A 20,495-nucleotide genomic window follows, 5' to 3' on the forward strand; every position below is an offset into this window, starting at 1 on the left:
AATAACTTTTCTTTTATAGTAAGTAAAACTTGTATATCACTGTTAATGTTTCCAAGTACACTCCCAACAACAGCAAAATACAGCAAAAGACAGTAGTCAGCCTCATCTGCTATTTGAACCAGGGCTGGTTTAAACCACAATGGGGGGCCTGGGCAAAAATTACACGGGTCCCACCTGACTCGCATCTCTACCCCTCCACTGAAAGTGGTATTAGGTGAACTTTGGTAACTTAACCCCTCCCTACCCCCAGGTAGTATTAGGTTTCACCTCATGGCTGCGCCTGGTTTCTGTCTGCCTAAAAATGGCCCTGATTTAAAGAGAACCCGAGGTGGGTTTGAAGAATATTATCTGCATACAGAGGCTGGATCTGCCTATACAGCCCAGCCTCTGTTGCTATCCCAAACCCCCCTAAGGTCCCCCTGCACTCTGCAATCCCTCATAAATCACAGCCACGCTGCTGACAAACAGCTTGTCAGAGCTGGCTGTGTTTATCTCTATAGTGTCAGTCTGCTGCTCTCCCCGCCTCCTTCAGAACTCCAGTCCCCCGCCTGCATCCCTTCCCTCCCTGCTGATTGGAGGGAAGGGACGGGGCAGGGACCGGAGCTATGCAGGAGGCGGGGGAGCAGCTGAGACTGACACTACAGATGTAAACACAGCCTCACAGCACGGCTGTGATTTATGAGGGATTGCAGAGTGCAGGGGGACCTTAGTGGGGTTTGGGATAGCAACAGAGGCTGGGCTGTATAAGCAGATCCAGCCCCTGTATGCAGATAAACACACCTCGGGTTCTCTTTAAAATGACCAGAACCAGGAAACTATATTTATAACATATTTTTAACATTTTAGGCCCCCTTTTTGTTCAACAAAGCACACAGAGTTAAGGTACCCATGCATCTAGGGGCGCATGTGATGGCATCATCACCACCCTGAGCCACAAAGAGCCAATAACCATCTGTGGCATGATCGCACTCCATTCACACATGAGGTCCACTTCTGTCTGTGATAATCACCTTCCATGTTTTGTCAGCTCTTGCACTAAGGTAAGTGGCTAGAAAATGTTGATGCTGGGCCAATGCTTGCTGCTTTGGCATTGTTTCAAGGAAATCCACCTGCTGGCCAAGCAGCAGAAACCCAGTGTTATCACTCCCAATAGACACCTGTAGCAAGTCTTCACTACGAGCAGCAACACCTGATTTCTGCTGCTTGGCCAACAAGTGGATTTACCCAGCTTTACCACCTTCCAGTCCAACACTGGGCTCAATTCGCGTTGCTCCACAGAACCCAATGCACTGCAGTACCAACATGAGGATGAGAAGGGACTCATTGAGGGACCATTTCCGTGGAGGTGCTGTGCGATTATAAAATTATTGAGTGTTATAATGCATTGTACACAGAGCCGGATTAAGGCTAAATGGGGCCCTAAGCAAAGTAACTGATTTGGGCCCCCTGATCATGTCGTAATAGAATCAGAAGATGCAGCTGCACAGCAACATGCCGCACACACCAGGGCAGCCGAGCTGCTGGTTGCTATGGGCAACAGCCCGCTTTCCTCTGTGGGTGCACAATGCAGGGAATAGCAGCGACAAAATGCAGAGTGAGAGATGAATCGCTGGGACATTTGCACTCAGGGGCTGGGGCACCCCTGTGAAGAGGGCGCCAGATATCAAAGCAGCAGCACTTTCCCCCCTGCATCTCCAGCCTGGCAATAGCAGAAAGCTCTGGACACCGTCAAACCGGAAGCCGTTCCCCAGACAGAATTACATAACAACCCCCACCACTGAACAACCGATTTTCTCCCAAACTAGACAGCCACCATGCAGCCTCCATCCCAGTGAATACGATAGTCCAGCAGAGAAGTCAGCCGCAGCGGGGGAGAATGACAGCACAAGATGACTCACATTCACCTATTGCGATCCAAGCAATAGATGTCCCGTCATCCGGAGCCCATCTGCCTCCTCTAGAGTCCTGCCGCTCTGTTACTACTACTATTACTACTTCCTACTTCTTGTCTGATCTGAGAATCAGGAAGTTCAGAGCGAGCGGCTGCACTGTAGAAGAGACAGATGGGTTTCAGATGACGGGATCTCTATTGCTTGGATCATGGATAGGTGAGTGAGCGTTTGCCATCTGCTGCTATCATTCTTGCTGCAGCTGTGGTTCTCTGTCGGAAAGGGAGGGAGGAGTGGGCAGCGGCAGAGCGCACAGTAGCAGGAGGGGGACCTAGGAGGAGAGCATGGCTCTGAAGACAATCAGCAGCGCACTGCATCATTCGACAAGACAAGACAAATAACATTTATATCGCGCTTTTCTCCTGGCGGACTCAAAGCGCCGGAGCTGCAGCCACTAGGACGCACCCTATAGGCAGTAGCAGTGTTAGAGAGACTTGCCTAAGGTCTCCTACTGAATAGGTGCTGGCTTACTGAACAGGCAGAGCCGAGATTCGAACCCTGGTCTCCTGTGTCAGAGGCAGAGCCCTTAAAGGGACTCCGAGCAGTGCCTGTGGGTATGCCTTTAAGCATACCCACAACTAATTAATTACATCCTCACATCTACCAGCATGATGTTTGTAATTATATCCCCTTGGGTTTCTTATATTTCATTGCATTGTGCTGAATCGAGTTGCCGACTTTGGAGAAAAGTCGTCCTGTGTAATACAATGTAACTATGGAAAGATGCATATCATTTTGAAGCTCTCTTTCTCCTCCTTCCAATAATAGATAAACTGCCACCCTACGCCTTTTAGTTTTCACTATTTTCGCGATCGAAATTGCCGTGGCTGCGATTTCGATCGTGAAAATAGCGAAAACTAAAAGGCATAGGGCGGCGGTTTATATATCATTGGAAAGAGGAGAAAGAGAGCTTTAAAATGATATGCATGTTTCCATAGTTACTGCACTGCTCAGAGTCACCGCTGACAGGATGGTGAGGGCTGGTTTATGTGCTGATGGGGCCCCTTTGACTCTGAAGGGGGGCGACGGCTTTTGTTGCCTGGTCGGTAATCCGGCCCTGATTGTACATAGTGTGAACCCACCTCAAAGGATCAAAAAGACTTGCCCAACACTATTTTGCTGGAAAAAAAAACACATAAAAAAATGTAAATATTTCAAGTATTATCAATACAAGTTCCAGACAATAGTTAATTCACGCAAAGCAATATTTTTTTCAATTTAAGATGAGCATATTAAGAATAAAAATATGTAGGAAAGAAATAATGACCGCAAAAATGAAAGCAACGTTGTGACTTTCTAAAATACAAAAGTTGGATGCTTAGTAAGGTGAAGCGTCTGGATGACTCCGAGGCTTCTCCGATCTTCCTTGAGTTCCCCGATGGTCGCCGGGACCCTCCTCTTTACAGCTGTGATCCCGTCTGTCTGGCAGCACTGCATATGCGCACTGACGGTTTACACCTGGACATTAGCACGGAGTCACTGGTGCACAGAGGAAAAAGCCATGCACAAGTAGCTCTGTGCTACTGCACAGGCCATCTTGAACTTGCATTATGCGCCTGTGCTTCTACATGGACGGTAGCGCGGCTGCACTAACCTATTTGACAATCCCTTGTCGATTAAGTTCAGAGTGCCCCAGAACTGGAACGTGGGCTCAAGGAGGATGCAGGAAGCCTATGGATTATCCAAAGGCTTTCCTCTACTGAGATAATTATAAAACTTTAGCCATTTTGTCACCTATAGGTACCCTTTAACGAGAAAATTGATTTTATTTTCAACTAATAAATCCTGTTAAGGTGCCCATTAATGGTACAAACAATTGAATGGAACCCTAAAAAGGTTTAATAATATAACCAATATGATAATTTTAAATTGGAACCCTTATACAGTGACCAGATTTTTCTGGGCCCAACCTGGGGCCAGGGTGATAGAGGGGGTGGGCGGGCCAATGTCAGGAGGTGGGCACGGGATTTATATTACATACCGACAAAGATTAAAAATAATGAATACCAATAGCATTATATTGCAAAAATGCGGCTTTTTAATTGCTCATAATGAGCTAATCAATAATAAACATACTGTGCCAGTTTACATAACCCCCTTCAGTGGAGAGGGTTGTGTTAACTGGCACAATCTCTTTATTATTGTTTAGATTATTATTAGGAATTAAATAGCAGCATTTTTGCAATATACCGTATATACTCGCATATAAGCCGACCCGCATATAAGCCGACCCCCAACTTTTACCTAAAAAAACCAGGGGAAAATGATTGACCCCCAAATAAGCCGGGGGTAGGAAATGCTGGATTGGTGCAGACTGCGTGATCTCCCCAGTGTGTCCCAGTATAGCTAGTATAGTGCCCAGTATAGCTAGTATAGTGCCCAGTATGGGTAGGTAGTGCCTCAGTATAGCTAGTAAAGTGCCCAGTATAGCTAGTATAGTGCCCAGTATAGCTAGTACAGTGCCCAGTATAGTTAGTATAGTGCCCAGTCTGGGTAGGTAGTGCCCCAGTATAGCTAGTATAGTGCCCAGTATAGCTAGTATAGTGCCCCAGTATAGCTAGTATAGTGCCCAGTATGGGTAGGTAGTTCCTCAGTATAGCTAGTAAAGTGCCTAGTATAGCTAGTATAGTGCCCAGTATGGGTACGTAGTGCCCCAGTATAGCTAGTAAAGCCCCCAGTATAGCTAGTATAGTGCCCAGTATAGCTAGTACAGTGCCCAGTATAGTTAGTATAGTGCCCAGTCTGGGTAGGTAGTGCCCCAGTATAGCTAGTATAGTGCCCAGTATAGCTAGTATAGTGCCCCAGTATTGGTAGGTAGTGCCCCAGTAGAGCTAGTAAAGTGCACAGTATAGCTAGTATAGTGCCCAGTATAGCTAGTAAAGTGCCCAGTATAGCCAGTAAAGTGCCCAGTATAGCTAGTATAGTGCCCCAGTATTGGTAGGTAATGCCCCAGTAGAGCTAGTATAGTGCCCAGTATAGCTAGTAAAGTGCCCAGTATAGCCAGTAAAGGGCCCAGTATAGCCAGTAAAGTGCCCAGTATAGCCAGTATAGTGCCCAGTATAGTGCCCAGTTAGCTAGTATAGTGCCCAGTATAGGAAGTATAGTGCCCAGTATAGCTAGTAAAGTGCCCAGTTTAGCCAGTAAAGTGCCCATTATAGTGCCCAGTATAGCCAGTATAGTGCCCAGTATAGCCAGTACAGTGGCCAGTATAGCAAGTATAGTGCCCAGTATAGCAAGTATAGTGCCCAGTATAGCTAGTAAAGTGCCCAGTATAGTGCCCAGTATAGCCAGTAAAGTGCCCAGTATAGCCAGTATAGTGCCCAGTATAGCCAGTATAGTTCCCAGTATAGCCAGTATAGCCCGGCGCTGCTGCTGTGACGAGGCAGGAGAGAGCGGTTCCCCTGGTAACGGCGATACACATCGGTTTGTAGCACTCGCTATGCTACTCTGATAAGGCTTGTTAACTTTAATAAGATGTGATATCTTTCATAAGGTGTGATATTTGAGTTATAACGGTTTAGTGAATCAAGCCCCATTGGTTGCTGATTATTTTGACACAGATTATCTTTCAAAAATATATATCACGAGGGAGATCTGCTGCTGATACATATCATTTTTACAAAGCAGCATTAGAAGCATCCTATAAATAATATAATAATAATAATAATTTAAAGGACAACTGTACTGAGAAGAATATGGAGGTGGCCATATTTATTTCCTCTTAAAACAATACCAGTTGCCTGGCAGCCCTGCGGTCTATTTGGCCGCAATAGTGTCTATATAACACCAGAAACAAGAATGCAGCTAATCTTGTCAAATCTGACAATAACTTTAGAAATGCCTGATCTGCATATGCTTGTTCAGGCCAGGGTCACAGTTAGCAGAATTGCATGTGTTTCCCCCCTAGAACACATTGGAAAACTAATGCGATTCTGCTAAGTGTGACCCTGGCCTCAGGGTCTATGGCTAAAAGTATTAGAGGCAGAGGATGAGCAGGATAGCTGGGCAACTGGTATTGCTTATAAGGAAATAAATATGGCAGCCTTCATATTCCTCGCGCTTCAGCTGTCCTTTAAGTACGCTGCCTGGAAATAAATCAGTGGGGAAAACAAAAAAAGGAAAGACAGATAGTCAGACCCCTGGAGCTAGGTCTCTGATCTGTTGCCGGGTGAATATTTTCAGGAGCCTAGCATGGGAGCCAATTGTGCGCCACAGAGTCTGGTAGCTGGGACATTTGGCGGCGCACCTTGGACATTGGCTGGGACAAATTTGAGCCTGGGACTGGGGACCCTAATTCTGAAACATCTGGTCACTGTACCAGATATATGCATCTTAACACATAGCTCCCAATATGTATCTTAACACATAGCTCCCAAGTGTCCCTTTTTCAGAGGGAAATTACCCGTATTTTTTGGACTTTAAGACGCTCCTGACCATAAGATGCACCTAGGTTTAGAGGACAAAAGCCAGGGAAAAAAATATACAGTATACTAAACCTGGTGCATCCATGGTGAAGGGGCATTGTAACGATCGGTGTAACACAGAGAGGATCTGATTACCGGTGATCTGCAGTATCACTGGAAATACAGATATATACCTGATTATTGATGATCTGCAGTATCACCGATAATCAGATATACAAGCTAACCTCTGGACACCTGAGTAGAGTGTTTGGTGCAAACAGTAATAATGAGAGGACTGGGCCTCAGAGCAGTAAGGAGTACTGCACAATTCCTTCTGGACTCTCCCGGAGGAAGGAGTCAGGCTGAGAGAAGGAGTGACTGAACGAGAGTGACACTCTAAAGGAAGTGTCGCTATCAGGACAGGGAACCGCCTCTAACAGTAAGGTCGGTTCTCGAGGTCGGACAGATCAGGTCGTAACCACACGGACAGACAAGGTACAGATTCAGAAGGCAAAGGCGGAGTCTAAAGTACAGGCAGGGTTCGGCAACAGGGTATCAGAAATATCGGGGTACAAAATCAGAAGGCAGATGCAGAGTCTATGGACTAGTGTTGGGCGAACAGTGTTCGCCACTGTTCGGGTTCTGCAGAACATCACCCTGTTCGGGTGATGTTCGAGTTCGGCCGAACACCTAATGGTGTTCGGCCAAACTGTTCGGGTTCGCCCGAACTGCTCAATGGCCGGCCGAACATGGCCCTGTTCGGCCAAATACGGCCCCCCTATGGGGTCGCAGGCATAAGGGGGGAGCATGCCCCGATCGCGGGGGGGTCGGAAATTCCCCCCACCCCCTCCGCTAGCGCTCCCCTCTCTGCCCGCTTCCCCATAAAAAAAGTTTAATGCAAGTTAAATAGTACCGGTGGCTGGCAGTGGAGTGAGGAGGAGGAGTCCGAGTAGGAGGGTGACGCGTTGAGGCCGGGCAGCGGGCGGTTCAGCGGTAGTACCCTTGTGGTACTTCCGCCCTTTCTCTGACCTCACGTCCTCTACGTGATGACGCATACGAGGGTACGCGTGACGCGTACCCTCGTATGCAGAGGACGTGAGGTCAAAGAAAGGGCGGAAGTACCACAAGGGTACTACCGCAGAACCGCCCGCTGCCCGGCCTCAACGCGTCACTCTCCTACTCGGACTCCTCCTCCTCACTCCACTGCCAGCCACCGGTACTATTTAACTTGCATTAAACTTTTTTTATGGGGAAGCGGGCAGAGGGGGGAGCGCTAGCGGAGGGGGTGGGGGGAAGTTCCGACCCCCCCCCGCGATCAGGGCATGCTCCCCCCTTATGCCTGCGACCCCATAGGGCCCCCAAAATGGGCATGTTCAGGGGTCCCATTGACTTCCATTGAGTTCGGGGTTCGGACCGAACATGCCGAACATCTGGCCCATGTTCGGCCTGTTCGGCCCGAACCCGAACATCCAGGTGTTCGCCCAACACTACTATGGACGAGCCGGGGTTCGGCAACAGAGTATCAGAATGACAAAGTACAGGATCAGAGTTCAGGAGAATGGTCAGGTAGGCAGAAGGTCATAACAGATAATCACAATCAAACTAGTACTTTAAACTATCAACAGAATCTAGCTAAGTGTAGGATTACAGCTCCAGCTGGTCCCGGCACACTTTCGGATCTGACTCAGGTCTGCGTGCTACCACGTAGTGATCACAACGCCAGACAACCAGCAACTGAACAGCCAGCAGTATATATACCAGAACACTCTCCAGACCCCTCCCTAATTGCTGGACCAATGAGAGGTGTAACAACTGTCAGCTGACCGGCCTGGTCAGCTGACTCACTTCTGGCTGTTATATAGGCTCTGCCTCTGTGCGCGCGCGCGTGTCACTCTGAATCTTGGTGGACTATCAGTCCCAGCCACACCAGTACTGTCTTGCAATGTATCCATTGGACCGGGCGTGGGAGCCGCCGCACTGCTCACTACACCAGCGGCGGCTTCCCCACGCTCAGCCCCCTTGTCAGGGACACTGCCATGCGGATTCCGCCGCTGCCAATGCGGATTCCGCCGCTCCCAATGCGGATTCCGCCGCTCTGCCTATGCGGCATGCGGCGGTTTTTCCGCATGTGACACCATGCTGGACGTGGAAACAGCCGCCTCACCCTGAGAAGCGGCGGCTTTTCCGTGTTTCTTCACAGGCATCTTGTGGATTATGCCACCTTTGTACCTCTTGTGTCTCCCTGTGTCCTCCTTTGTCCCCCTTGTGTCTCCATTGTGTCCTCCTCTATGCCCCTTTGTGTCCCCCTGTGTCCTCCTCTGCATGGGCACAGTACAGGGAGTCCCTGACATTGCGGCGGGTAGGAGGTTCATATTGGCAGGAGTTCACAAGTCAGGAACTCCCTGCATTTGGACTATAAGACGCAGTGACTTTTTTCCCCCACTTTTGGGGGAGAAAAAGTGAGTCTTATAGTCCAAAAAATACAGTAATTCCTCTGTCCCTCTTTCTTCCTCATGTGTCCCTCTTTCAGGACTAATGTACAGATCTATGCACATATAAATGTGTTTTTTACTGAAAAATGTGTTAAATACACTTTTCATGTTACTTCTATCATTTAAATTGATATATTTGTTATTTTTAAATGTTAAAATGAAGGAGAACTAATACTGATAGAAAGGACTAGTGTGATTTGAATTACAAAACGGTGTCTTTTGCTTCTGAATTATTTCTGGTATCAGAGACTAGGAGTATGGTGGGGTTGTGTAGCCAAGGATTAAACTTCATTCCAATCAGTAGCTGATACCCCTTTTCCATGAGAAATCTTTACTTTTTATCGAAGAGATCATCAGGGGGGTCTGTATGACTGATATTGTGGTGAAACCCCTCCAACAGTGTGATGTCATGATCAAGGTTTGCTGGCTGTGAACCTACTTGTGGGAAATAAGGGCCAATTTCCATTACATGCGGTGCGTTGTGGCTACATAGCCGCATTGCACCGCGGGTGTCCTGAAACCAACGCACGGCAATGGAACAGTTTCCATTGCAGGTTATGCGGAGTGGTGCGGAGTGATCCGAGAATCTGCAGGATGCTGAAGAGTCTCACGTGGCCGCATCCGCCTGCATCCTCATTCCATCTCCTCTATTCACTTCCGCATCAGGAGATGCAGAAGTGACGCAAAGGCAAGCGTAAGTGATGCGATGTGGCGAGGCAGCCACATTAGCATCACTTCTATAGTATAAACGGGCCCTAAAACTTTTTTCCAAATGCCAAGCATATCTCCCTCTGTGCATAGAATTCTCAGTAACGAACATTCTGTACAGATCACCTGGCCAGTAGTGTAGCTTAGGAGCCCCAGTGTGAGTTTTACATTTGGCCACTTCAAGCACTCTATAAATACAGTGGTTTGCAAAAGTATTCAGCCCCCTTGAAGTTTTCCACATTTTGTCATATTACTGCCACAAACATGAATCAATTTTATTGGAATTCCACATGAAAGACCAATACAAAGTGGTGTACACATGAGAAGTGGAATGAAAATCATACATGATTCCAAACATTTTTTACAAATAAATAACTGCAAAGTGGGGAGTGCGTAATTATTCAGCCCCCTTTGGTCTGAGTGCAGTCAGTTGCCAATAGACATTGCCTGACGAGTGCTAATGACTAAAAAGAGCGCACCTGTGTGTAATCTAATGTCAATACAAATACAGCTGCTCTGTGACGGCCTCAGAGGTTGTCTAAGAGAATATTGGGAGCAACAAAACACCATGAAGTCCAAAGAACACACCAGACAGGTCAGGGATAAAGTTATTGAGAAATTTAAAGCAGGCTTAGGCTGCAAAAAGATTTCCAAAGCTTTGAACGTCCCACTGTTCAAGCAATCATTCAGATATGGAAGGAGTATGGCACAACTGTAAATCTACCAAGACAAAGCTGTCCACCTCACAGGCCGAACAAGGAGAGCGCTGATCAGAAATGCAGTCAAGAGGCCCATGGTGACTCTGGACGAGCTGCAGAGATCTACAGCTTAAGTGGGGGAATCTGTCCATAGGACAACTATTAGTACGACTATTAGAACGACTATTAGTCGTGCACTGCACAAAGTTGGCCTTTATGGAAGAGTGGCAAGAAAGCCATTGTTAACAGAAAAAACATAAGAAGTCCCGTTTGCAGTTTTCCACAAGCCATGTGAGGGGGACAGAGCAAACATGTGGAAGAAGGTGCTCTGGTCAGATGAGACCAAAATTGAACTTTTTGGCCAAAATGCAAAACGCTCTGTGTGGTGGAAAACTAACACTGCACATTACTCTGAACACACCATCCCCACTGTCAAATATGGTGGTGGCAGCATCATGCTCTGGGGGTGCTTCTCTTCAGCAGGGACAGGGAAGCTGGTCAGAGTTTATGGGAAGATGGATGTAGCCAAATACAGGGCAATCTTGGAAGTAAACTTCTTGGAGTCTGCAAAAGACTAGAGACTGGGGCGGAGGTTCACCTTTCAGCAGGACAACGACCCTAAACATAAAGCCAGGGCAACAATGGAATGGTTTAAAACAAAACATATCCATGTGTTAGAATGGCACAGTCAAAGTCCAGATCTAAATCCAATCGAAAATCTGTGGCAAGATCTGAAAACTGCTGTTCACAAATGCTGTCCATCTAATCTGACTGAGCTGGAGCTGTTTTGCAAAGACGAATGGGCAACGATTTCAGTCTCTAGCTGTGCAAAGCTGGTAGAGACATACCCTAAAAGACTGGCAGCTGTAATTGCAGCAAAAGGTAGTTCTACAAAGTATTGACTCAGGGGGCTGAATAATTACGCACACCACACTTTGCAGTTATTTTTTTTTAATGTTTGGAATCGTGTATGATTTTCGTTCCACTTCTCACATGTACACCACTTTCTATTGGTCTTTCACGTGGAATTCCAATAAAATTGATTCATGTTTGTGGCAGTAATGTGAAAAAATGTGGAAAACTTCAAGGGGGCTGTATACTTTTGCAAACCACTGTAAAATGATATCGAGCACCAAACCTGCGCCGGACAGCTGCAGTGTCAGAGAGTTGTAAGCTGGGGAGAAAAATAGTCTATTAATGGTTACAACTAATCGAAGCACATAAAAAGATGATAATTACCAGCTTAACAGTAATAAAGAGCTAATAAAACAGTTGAAAAAGGCCCCTACTTGGCCCTTCTGGTTCAGGGGCCTCGGTGCAGTCGCTATCTCTGCATCCCCTATTGCTGCTCCACTGCACCTAGCATAGGGTGACCATATTTTGATTTCCAAAAAAGAGGACGATCACAACAGCATGTAGGCGTGGTCATGGGTGGGGCCAAATATACAAGACCTTAGCAGTGTGGTGTCCAACTTCGCAGGCATGGAGGGCCGCTTTTTTTTTTCCAGACCACATGGTGGAGGGCTGGCCGACCACAAAATGCAATCAGATTTGCAGAAGATTTCCCCACAAAATGCAATGAGAATTCCCCACAAATGGAATCAGATTGGCAGCATGTTTCTCTACAAATGCAATGAGATTGGCAGCCTATTTCCCCACAAATGGAATCAGATTGGCAGCAGATTTCCCCACAAATGCAATAACATTGGCAGCAGATTTCCCCAAAAATCCAATGAGATTGGCAGCAGATTTCCCCACAAATGCTATTAGATTGGCAGCACATTTCCCCACAAATGCAATCTTATTGGCAGCACATTTCCCCACAAATGCAATCTTATTGGCAGCACATTTCCCCACAAATGCAATCTTATTGGCAGCACATTTCCCCACAAATGCAATCTTATTGGCAGCAGATTTCCTCACAAATGCAATGAGATTGGCAGCACATTTCCCCACAAATGCCGTGAGATTGGTAGCACATTTCCCCACAAATGCAATCTTATTGGCAGCACATTTCTCCACAAATGCAATGAGATTGGCAGCACATTTCCCTACAAATGCAATCTTATTAGCAGCACATTTCCCCACAAATGCAATGAGATTGGCAGCACATTTCCCCACAAATGCAATCTTATTGGTAGCACATTTCCCCACAAATGCAATGACATTGGCAGCACATTTCCCCACAAATGCAATCTTATTGGCAGCACATTTCCCCACAAATGCAATCTTATTGGCAGCACATTTCCCCACAAATGCAATCTTATTGGCAGCACATTTCCCCACAAATGCAATCTTATTGGCAGCACATTTCCCCACAAATGCAATCTTATTGGCAGCAGATTTCCCCACAAATGCAATCTGATTGGCAGCAGATTGCCCCACAAATGCAATGAGATTGGCAGCACATTTCCCCACAAATGCAATCTTATTGGCAGCACATTTCCCCACAAATGCAATCTTATTGGCAGCACATTTCTCCACAAATGCAATGAGATTGGCAGCACATTTCCCTACAAATGCAATCTTATTAGCAGCACATTTCCCCACAAATGCAATGAGATTGGCAGCACATTTCCCCACAAATGCAATCTTATTGGTAGCACATTTCCCCACAAATGCAATGACATTGGCAGCACATTTCCCCACAAATGCAATCTTATTGGCAGCACATTTCCCCACAAATGCAATCTTATTGGCAGCACATTTCCCCACAAATGCAATCTTATTGGCAGCACATTTCCCCACAAATGCAATCTTATTGGCAGCACATTTCCCCACAAATGCAATCTTATTGGCAGCAGATTTCCCCACAAATGCAATCTTATTGGCAGCAGATTTCCCCACAAATGCAATCTTATTGGCAGCAGATTGCCCCACAAATGCAATGAGATTGGCAGCATATTCCCCACAAATGCAATGAGATTGGCAGCATATTTCCCACAAATGCAATGAGATTGGGAGCACATTTCTCCACAAAATGCTCTTTCCCCCATGCTGCGTGCGGCTGCCTAAATATACCTCCCTTGTTCTCCCCTGAGGTGCAGCTGCTACCGCTAACACACCTCAGATCGGCGGTGAGCAGGAGATAGGAGTCAGCCACACCAGCCACGCGCCGGTGAATTCAAATGCAGGAAGTGACATCATCGGTCACGTCCAGCATTTAATGTCCACCGTGCTGCTGCTATGCGCCGGTCTGACTGGATCATTGTGAGAAAAAAAAAGGTTTCCCAGCCTCATAACACTTCCTGCAACCTGCAAGCGTCCTTCCAGACGCTTGTAGGACACATAAAGTAAAAGTTACTGTGGCCAAATAGTAAAACTACACCCTAAAGCATTTTTCATATACAAATACATTAGTTATACACAAAAAATGAACTCATTACCTCCCACACTCCCCAAATTATTATTTTTTTTGTAATTAAAAAAAATATATTTATAATTAAAAAATATACAAAATTAGTTACCTTAGGGACTGAACTTTTTAAATATTTATGTCAAGAGGGTATAACACTGTTACTTTATAAACTATGGAACTTGTAATTAGTGATGGACGCAAAACTGAAAAAAATACACCTTTATTTCCAAATAAAATATTGGCGCCAAACATTGTGATAGGGACATAATTTAAACGGTTTTATAACCGGGACAAATGGGCAAATAAATTTCATGGGTTTTAATTACAGTAGCATGCATTATTTAAAAACTATAAAGGCCGAAAACTGAAAAATAATAAATTTTTTCCCACTTTCCCATTAAAACACATTTAGAATAAAATAATTCTTGGCATAATGTCCCACCTAAAGAAAGCCTAATTGGTGGCGAAAAAAACAAGATATAGTTCATTTCATTGTGATAAGTAATGATAAAGTTATAGACGAATTAATGGAAGGAGCGCTGAAAGGTGAAAATTGCTCTGGTGTTCAAGGGGTAAAACCCCTCAGTCAGTGGCGTAGCTAAGGAGCTGTGGGCCCCGATGCAAGTTTTACATTGGGGCCCCCCAAGCACTCTATATATAACAATTGATACGGCGCACCAAAACCTGCCAATGGCAACTACAGAGTCAGAGGTGTAAGAAGGGGATGGGGAACAGCTTGTTAATGATTACCACTATTCAAAGTATCTATAGAAGTGATTATTTTGAGCACAGGACCAATAGAGAGCTAAAACTGTAGTTGAGGGAGGGCCCTTCGGGGCCCCTCTGGCACAAGGGCCCCGATGCGGTCGCTACCTCTGCAACCCCTATTGCTACGCCCCTGCCCTCAGTTGTGAAGTGGTTAATATAAACTACAGAATAATATAGCACTTGTTTGCTACATTTAATAATATTATATCTAAGCCTACTTTTGATATAATGTGACGACTGGGGGGAAAGAAAGAAGGACGTACATATTTGTTTCCAAACTATGGGAAGGGAATAGAACAGCTGGGGGAGTTCTGCTGTCTGATAGAGATGGGAAGTTCGGATCTTTTCAATGATCCGGATGATTCGAATCGGATCATTGAAGAGATCCGGATCTTTGATTCGAATCTCGGATCATTTTACTACCGGAAGCATTCGGGGGTGAAATGAACAGCAGGACAGGTCGGTGGACAGGAGAAGGGGAGGGAGTGGACACACAGAGAAGGGGAGATGATGGACAGAGGGCAGGGAGTGGACAGAGAAGGGAGGAGGGACGAGCAGAGAGCAGAAATGTTTGCACACAATACCCACATGCTGAAGTCATATGCTTTACATATATTTCACCTATATGTTCATCTGTACACTTTGAAAGAAAAGGTCGCACAGTGAAAGAAAGCATTCCCAGAAGTGTAGTGCAGCTGTTTAGTGCCGAGTGCAGGAGGATTATATTGCCTTTCAATCACACTGTCTGCAAAGTTACTGAGCTGTGCTGAGCCAAAAGCTTCCAATGTGATCACTGTGCAGCACTACGGAACAGCCAGCCTATAATGAGCAGCACATTGCAGCCAGTATGTGTGCTCTACACATATCTGGCAGTGGCACCCATGTCCCCTCTCTTTCATCTACCTGTCTCGCTGCAAGGCTGCCTCCCATACAACAGAGCGATCCATCTCAGCTCTGCTTCCAGGACCCCGCTGCCCGCTGAGAGGGGGCGTGTCGCTCCTGGCCCCGCCCCTTTTGCGATCCGAATCACTCATTTTGATGATTCGGATGATCGACTCATAAAATAGATTCGGATCAAAGATCCGAATCGTTCATGATCCGGACAACACTACTGTCTGATCCTCCTACCCACCAACAAAATGGCCTCCTCTCACGGCGACATCCTGAAAGCCCGAGTTACGTAGTGACCCTCTGCCCTCAGTGGGAGGGCGTTCACTGACGGAGTAATGACGGCATATCGGAGAGCGAGTCGGCAGAGAACCTCAGCGAGCTGCTAGAGTGGAGCACCCGGGGCTTATTCTTCCGTCCCAGAAACCGGAGCGCCCGGGCTATAAGAAGGAAAAGGCGGCGGCTGGGAAGGTCTGTACGCGCACACCATAGAGGCCGCTGTGACCAGGACCCGCACCCTGCTCAGCCCGGGACAAGGTGAGCTCTCTAGGCCCTTTATGTCCCCAAACCGGCTTAAGACAGGCAGCTAATCCCAGCTCCTATCCCTTTCCCGGGGGAGAGGAGGGGGCGCATGTCTCCTACAAGAACCAGCAGATCTGGCACTACAGGGTGGTATGGGAGCCACAAGTTCCCTAAGCTTGGATAAAGTCAGCTGGCTATTTCCCAGTAATCCTTAGTGTTACATTTTATTTTGGGACCTTATAAAACTAATAAATCTTTTTATGTAAGGGGTGAAGGCTATTTGCTGCTCTGTACATTGCTGTCATATCATTACACCTATTTATAAAGCTTTACCACCATCATTCTTCAACAGATTACTGGCTTCTGGCTTGTAGAAGATATGCTGATTGCCTACAGCAGGGATGTCCAACTTAAGTCACACTGGCATGGATATGGCCCTCAAGGACTGGAGTTGGACTGCCTTTGGTAGATTGTTTAGATTGTTTTGCTCTAACAAAAGGCAGTTTTCTAATCAATAGATAAGAGACCGGATCTAAGTTTTGGTCTCCCAATACTTTCCTATTGGTTCTGGGTTACTCCAAACTGCTTGGGTATTCTGTTGTAAGATTCAACTTGCTAGGCTGTTTTTCCCCCTGTTTAAAGAGTACTTCCAGTAAAATAGACAGAACCGATGGTGGGCTCTGTCTGCATGAGGACGGAGGGGTTGCAGAGTTATATACCTGAAGTCTTTGGGCAGAGAGATGTTCTGCCCCCTCCTTGGCACTGCGGTAGCGCCATGTTTCCTAAGACTGCCAAAGGTCCTTTGGGAACCTCTGCCTGTGTGTCTGCAGCCCGCCCCCAGCTCAGTAGCCCCCAATCAGGACATGGCAGCCACGTCCTGATTGGTGGCTGCCGAGCTGGGGGCGGGCCGCAGCCATGCAGGTGGGTGTGCACAGAGCCCTGGCGGCTATTTGAAAAAAAAAAATCGCCTAGGCCCGTTCTGACAAGCAGGCGATCACCTGCTTGGTTGGATAATGACAGGAAAGGTGAGTATTTCACCCCACAACCCCCTGTCCCCCCAATCCTCCATCATGCTGACAAAGCCTGTCATTACAGGTTCTGTCTATTTTCACATAAGGTACCTTTTAAGAACTGTAACTTTGCACTTTCAAGCTTTTTGGCCCTGTAGAGTTCTGGTTAATCCCTATTCATTTTGATTCCTGTAGTGCAAAATATTCATGTAATAGATGTATTATAGGCGCTAGTCTACTTAAAAAGACCCAGCAGGAATTCTAATGGGGAACAGGTCTCCAATCACAGCACCGTCTACAGCACAGAGTGTTGTGATTGGCCAAATAGTGTGGGTATAGTTTACAACAACCTATTGGATGCCTATCAGTTTGAGAGGATGCAGGTTACCCAATCACATTAGCTGAATTTCCCTATGAGGTTTCCTGCTGGGTCCTCTAAAGTAGACGAGAGCCAAAAACTGAGCTTACAATTGGGCTATAGTCTACTTTAGAGGCCCCAGCAGGAAACTTAGCTAATGTGATTGGATGGACAGCACCCTCTTGAACTGCTAAGTTCCCAGTAGGTTGTAGAACAGAGTAACAAAGCAGCTCGGGGTGACCCAAACCACTAGGAATGTATAGGGGGATAAAAGAGATCGAAAAGCTCTCCTATTAAAAAGCCATGCTTGGTGTGATTTGCCTTCTTAAAACAGAAGTAAATTTGCAATAATTCAGCAATAAGTGAACATTTGTGGTTACCCACAATGCACCACTACTGAATATGCAAATTCTCTTTTTGCCCCTGTAAGCCTGGCTAACATCCAGAACCGCTGGTGTATAGCAAGCCTATAGTAAACAATGCCCACACTATTTGGCCGATCACAACACTGTGCTTTTATTGGAGAACTGTTCCTATGAGGATTCTGGCTGGGTCCCCTAAACCAGACCAGTGCCCAGTTTTACCAGTATATTTTGTAAAATGCAAAATACATTCACTGACAAAGACCTAGCAACTCCAACTTTGTAGATCTTAAAGTGAACCCAAGGTAATCCTTGGGTCAAACAGATACTTGCCTAAGAAGAGGGAAGCCTCTGGGTCCTGCAGAGACTTCCCATGCAGTCGTGCTGACTACAGTGGCTGCCCGGGACCCCCTGGAAATCACAACCCTCTTCATGTAAGAGCAAGGTCGTGCTTGCACAGTAGTAGCAAAGAGCTACTTGTGAATGAGTGGCTTCGGCTTACTGTGCAGGCTCAGCTGTATTTGTACAGGCGCAGTACGGCCACTTTCCTGCATGATGAGAAGCATGGTCAGAACCAGGAATCCACCAAGTTCTTGTCAGATTTCTTTTGGAGGTCCACAAGTGGCAATGGTGGTCTGATGGACAGCGTGAGAAGCCTTCAGAGTAACTGGTTTTTGACATGCACAAGTCAGTAACAACCTGCTCTAGCAAATTACCCTTAATTTCCCAGATGGATATTAATCAGGCAGTAGTAATCAATGTAACAACCTTGCCCTACTCAATGATTGCATTTCAGTAGAAATCTGAATCTAGAATCGTTCAAGTGTTTCATTGGCTGGTGGAATACATACAGTGGTACTTGAAAGTATTTTTAAGATTGTGATTTATTTATTTTTAAATAAAATCCTACGTAGAAAACCTTGGTAAACAAGTGAAACTAAAATTTGGTTATGTATTTACTAAAAAGTAAAAGGTCGATAACATATCTGCTTATGACAAAAATGAATCCTAAGGATAATCATATAACCTGAATGTAAAATCTGGTGTCTTCATTATTATTTAAAAAAGGGGGGTTGAGGAAAGCCTGATAACACATAAAAAATATTTGTGTATGTGTATCATGGCTTGAACAAAAAGGGTGCCTTAGGCCCCGTTCACATCACAAACGCGGATGGCCACGCATGCGGAACGCAACGCATGCCATCCGCGTTTGTGTGCGTTGCGTGGCTGATCCCATCACTGAAAAGTGAATGGGACAGCCACGCGTTTTTACAAAAAATGCGTGCAGCATTCGTTCCCGGACCGCACAGGTCCGGAACGCATGTGGTGTGAACATCAGACATTGCACTCTATGCAATGTCTGATGTCGTGCGTGTCGGCCACCTGCACGCGTTTCCAAAACGCGGCTGGAAACGCGTGCAGTGTGAACAGGGCCTAAGGACCTCAAAAAAAGTTGTTGAAGCCCATGAAACTAAAAGATTACAAGACTGTCTCTAAAGTGTTTGGACTTCATTGATCAACAGTTAAGATTGTGTACAAATGGAGAAAATTCAAGTCCATTGTTACCCTACCCAGAAGTGGTCAACCATCAAAGGTCGCTCCAGCTGCAACGTTGATAGTACATTAGGTTACATAGGTACCCGAGGTAGGTTCTATGCAGATGAAGGCCTGTCTAACATTGTCAAGTAGTGATGTTCATGAGTCCACCATCATTAGAACTCTGATCTGCAATGGTGTGTAGCTGGTTAGCAAAGAGAAAGCCACCACCAATTCCCCAAAATATTGCTAACCATTTATAGTTTACTTAACATCATGTGGATAAACCAGAATCAGGGTCGGACTGGGACACTAAGGGCCCACCAAGGAAGTTTCAGCCTGGGGCCCGCCCCCCTTGCCTCCCCCCCCCCCCCCCCCCCCCCATTTTGGGCACACATAAACATGTGCTCTACAAATTTTGCATGATTTCATGGTAGGGAATAGATTGTGAGTACTTATGAGGACAGTCTCCAATAGGGATATGTCCACATGCGGCTCGCAAAAATAAATGAGTGTCACCACGCACTGGAACATGGGCGTGGTCATGATGAGTCATGAGCAGACTTAAAGAAGAAAAGACAACACAAATTTCAAGCAGATCAAGCAATCATCTGCAGATCTGAAAATCCATCCTGGTGGATCTGATCTGCAGATGATTGTCAGTTAAATCATGTGTGTATGATGATCTGCAGATCTCATAGACTATCATTGCAATTTGCAGGAATGGATTTTTTGCAGGAACAGATCTTTTGCAGATACTGATCTTTTGTGTCTGTACAGCATCTGTGTGTGCAGCCTCTTGCAAAGATTTTTTTCTGATGTGGAGTTCAGCTCCATAGAAAAGACTGTGTAGAGTATGGCTCTCATACTACATGAAGGGTGGTACGATTGGTCTGTGATCTTTCATTTTCAAAAGACTATGGTCTGATGTGTGTATGGGGCCTTAGCCACAAAACTTAATGGCAATCCCAGGGACAGAATGCGAGGAACATTTAATTGGGGTCACAGATGACAATAAAAACTCCTAGAAGCTTCTAACCCATTTCTACACCTTTCAGAATTTGCACTGTATTCTGTCCAGGTCCATTGATAGTGTAACTTTTCCCATTCTTATTTTTAAAATTGTATACTGAATTTTTGCTATGCACACCTGTGATACTAAAGTGTTTTTTTTGTTTTCTGTTTTTACATGTGCACTATAGCTATTTAGAACGATATCTAACCACTGCTTAATTTTTGAGAAAAAGTTAGTCATTTGTGCCACCCATCAATCAATTTATGCGATTCAGATCAAATGTGTAAGTAATACCATTTCACTCTGAGTGCTTCGAGCTTTCTTTTTTAAGCACTTTAAACCAGTGCTTTAAAAGCTGTTGTGTGAGTGTTCTCACATGAGCGTTGAGCTTTTTTTCTAATTGCAAACACGGGTCCTGCACCATTTTC

General features: G+C 45.8%; 1 protein-coding gene across 1 annotated transcript in view; it reads left to right on the forward strand.

Moving 5' to 3' along the window:
- The first annotated feature begins 15,528 nt into the window (after window positions 1-15,528).
- FBXO30 (F-box protein 30) overlaps window positions 15,529-20,495 on the forward strand; it is a 63,129-nt gene continuing 58,162 nt past the window's right edge. The window contains exon 1 of the mRNA XM_068232143.1: window positions 15,529-15,801. The gene's annotated coding sequence lies outside the window, so the exon portion shown is untranslated. The remainder of the gene's footprint in view (window positions 15,802-20,495) is intronic.

The sequence above is a fragment of the Hyperolius riggenbachi genome, chromosome 4, assembly GCF_040937935.1.
Source record: "Hyperolius riggenbachi isolate aHypRig1 chromosome 4, aHypRig1.pri, whole genome shotgun sequence".
Taxonomy (NCBI): Eukaryota; Metazoa; Chordata; class Amphibia; order Anura; family Hyperoliidae; genus Hyperolius; species Hyperolius riggenbachi.